The sequence below is a fragment of the Salvelinus sp. IW2-2015 genome, linkage group LG14, assembly GCF_002910315.2.
Source record: "Salvelinus sp. IW2-2015 linkage group LG14, ASM291031v2, whole genome shotgun sequence".
In the NCBI taxonomy this organism is placed as follows: domain Eukaryota; kingdom Metazoa; phylum Chordata; class Actinopteri; order Salmoniformes; family Salmonidae; genus Salvelinus; species Salvelinus sp. IW2-2015.
This window is the reverse complement of record NC_036854.1, coordinates 26,690,868-26,694,574: the sequence shown is the minus strand read 5'-3', so window position 1 is coordinate 26,694,574 and position 3,707 is coordinate 26,690,868. Positions and strand designations below refer to the sequence as shown.

General features: G+C 44.6%; 1 pseudogene; it reads left to right on the top strand.

Moving 5' to 3' along the window:
- The first annotated feature begins 3,062 nt into the window (after nucleotides 1–3,062).
- The window catches only part of LOC111973500 (adenosine 3'-phospho 5'-phosphosulfate transporter 2-like), a 12,085-nt pseudogene continuing 11,440 nt past the window's right edge, over nucleotides 3,063–3,707 (top strand).

Genomic DNA, 3,707 nt, shown 5'->3' with positions numbered 1-3,707 from the left:
TCTTTATGGACCTCGCTTTGTTCGCGGGGGCATTGTCGTGCTGAAACAGGAAAGGGCCTTCCCCAAACTGTTGCCACAAGGTTGGAAGCACATAATCATCTAGAATGTCATTGTATGCTCTAGTGTTAAGATTTCCCTTCACTGGAACTAAGCGGCCTAGCCCAAACCATGAAAAACAGCCCCAGACCATTACTCCTCTTCCACCAAACTTTACAGTTGGCACTATGCATTGGGGCAGGTAGCGTTCTCCTGGCATCCACCAAACCCAGATTTGTCCGTCGGACTGCCAGATGGTGAAGCGTGATTCATCACTCCAGAGAACATGTTTCCACTGCTCCAGAGTCAATGGTGACGAGCTTTACACCACTCCAGCCGATGCTTGGCATTGCACATGGTGATCTTAGGCATAAAGTTCCCAACAAACAGCTGACGTTGCTTCCAGAGGCAGTTTTGAACTCGGTAGTGAGTGTTGCAACCAAGGACACTTCGCAACTGAGCCGTTGTTGCTCCTAAACGTTTTCACTTTACAATAACAGCACTTACAGTTGACCAGGGCATACATTTGACCAATTGACTTGTTGGAAAGGTGGCATCCTATGATGGTGCCACGTTGAAAGTAACTGAGCTCATCAGTAAGGCCAGTCTACTGCCAATGTTTGTCTATGGAGATTGCTTCATCTTCTATGAGGTTTAACGGCAGTTGGCATCCAATGTGTTGTATTACCGCCACCTACTAGACTGACCTAACTCCTAGACCTAACTCACTAGACCTAACTCCCTTGTACTTTACTTGAAAAAGAAAACTTTACTAAATAAATACCCGACCATCTAGCACTATACTCACTCATTTCAAAATTATATAAAATAAATTAACACCCCCCCTACTCCACTAATTAAATGTATTTATTTCTACCTGATACCATCACCCTGAAAGGATGGGACATCACCACTTAACACATCCTGTAACTCTCCTGCCGTCAAGTCTCGCACACCCAAATACCTCTCTGTAGCTGCCACCACATCCTCAATTTTCTGAGCCTTCCGATCCATCCCTGCAGTACAATTAATAACCATTGCTATAAATGCTAAAAATCACTTTTAAGCCTATCCCTCTGTACTGGTATATCTCTACTACTCTCACCACTCCTCCCCCTTAACCCATCTTCCTCTACTTTCTTCACTGCCTCAGCATGTGACAACTTCGGCTCTACTCTAACCCTGGAAACCTCAACCTGCCTCTCTCGCACGGGACATTTCTGATCCCCAGCTCCATGGGCACCCCTACAATTAACACATTCCACTACTTTCCCCAATACTACACATTCCTTTGTCTCCTTTGTCTCGTGCCCTTCTGCACATTTCTTCACACCTTGGAACCTCCCTCCTACACACTGCTGCCACATGCCCATAAGCTTGACACTGTAACATCTTAATGTATTCGGCACATACGCTCATACAGGATAACTTATATATCCTAACTTCACTTTGTCAGGCAAAGACTCAACTTCATAACTCAAAAGAACAGACAATGATCTTTCTGTTCCCCCACTCTCGCCACACTGTCTGCGTCGCATCAAACGACTAGCATCACATACACCGGAATCTTGTGTCCTCAGCTAGTCAACGTTCATATCTACTGCTACCCCAGTTATCACTCCTTTCATTGGTGCCATTTTCTTGAGAACGAAACTATTCACTTTTCTTGCCCCCATTCATTTTACTTCGAGAGCATTCTTCCTCTGCCCAACTGAAACACAAACAGTTATCACTAGACCCCCTCTAGTTACCCTCACCGATTCCACATGACCCAACTCTTTTTTCACCCACCGTAAACCACAAATGGATCAGCCAAAAGGCAAGAGTCCACTTCTCCATAGACTTCACTCCTACTGTCACACTCTTGTTCATCCTGATCCTCGGTGCATACCTCGGTCTCCGATAACTTTTACCGCACCTACCACCTCCGATACTTCACCCTCATTCACTTCCATTTCTCCCCCTGTCTTCAGCTCCCTCTGCTTACACTTTCTACCATTCTTCTTTGGCAAACCATATCCCTTTTTATCAAGCTCACCCTCTTCTTCCCTCACTCTCTTAGAACCTCTTCTCCCTCTCTTTTTCCCTCCATTCCTTTCTCCGTTTTCCAAGTACACGTCTCCTTATGATAATACTGCCACTTCATCCCTGACACCATCTTTGTACTTGCTTTCTCTAGGGACTCCATTTTCCCCTTCTGGAGTTCTGCTCATGTCCCCAATAACGTGCCTACAACAACACAACTGGGCCTTCCGACCTTCCAAATACAATCACACCAGTCCGCTTCCTCATCTTACTCCAGCCCCTTCTCGTCTCGTATCATCGTTCTTTGGAGATTGCATACTGTGTGCTTAATTTTATCACCTGTCAACAACGGGTGTGGCTGAAATAGCCAAATCCACTAATTTGAAGGGGTGTCCACATACTTTTGGTGATGTATTGTAGCTAGATTACTATCTTATTAGCTAGCAATTAATCATTGGCGTACTCAATCATATAGCTAGCTAGCTGGCTTAGTAGTGCTGCACATCTGGAATAGTCAAATCCAGAGACTCCCACGGAAATCAGATCAATGATAATTGCACTGTTGCTGTCCTTGATTGTTACAGGTAATATTCTCTAGCTAGCTAGCTATGCAGTTCTTGAATTGGCAATGTGTGTCAGTGATTCCTAATTACGGTGTTGCCTACTATCTAAGCATGCGAGTACACAGACAACTTCTTCATATTCCCACCTTAATTTAAACCATCAAATTTCAATTAATAGCCTGGCGTTTATTTTGCTGAAATGTGTGCTGTTGCCCAGCTATTAAAAGAGACAGGCAGGCTATTTGAGACTGCTGTTTAATTGACGTTTTACGGTAGTCTGTGACAGTCGCATCTTTCGCAACATAAGTAATGAAACTGCCTCTGTTTCCTGTCTTTGATCTCCAGCCCCCAGACACCATGAGTGACAAATTCGGCCGATGAACTACAACAACGTTGTAGCATCTGTCTATCTCCATTCCGTTGTCCAGTGAGGTCACGATGTCTCCGCACATCAAGTTCTGTGGAGGAGCTGAGAGTGCTGGGCATCAACCTGAGCAGCTTTCAACACAGCTACCCAGTTCGGCATCTGCACTGCGGGCATCTTCCTCTTTCACCTCCTCTATGCTACCTACAGGTAAGCTGAGGTGTATTCACTAGGAACCAAGCAGAAGCAATCGGCGAGGGACCTACCTGAAACTAGTTTCGTTTGGAAAACATTTTCCGTTGAGATTGTTTTTGCAACAGTGTGCACGAGTGATTACACCCCAGAACTCATTCCTGTCATGATATAGGAGGGATAATTCATTCAAGGTAAGTGGATCGCTTTTGTATGAGAGTACGTATTCACAAAGGATCCTCAGAATAGGAGTGGTTGGATATAGGACCAGTTTAGCCTTTTAGATCATAATGAATAAGATGATGTGACAGGGGGGGGATCTTATTCCCGACCAGCACTCCTACACTGAAGGCTTTATGAAGTACGGCCCCTGATTTTGACGTGAAGATGCTGCCTTGATAATGCTATAGATAATGAAATAAAACACTAGAGGAAAAAAACAGAAAGAGGAATAACTGTCAAACCATGAAGAGATTTAGCAACTGCATCTACGAAACTATACGTGCCTACCTCACACTGTTTCTAGA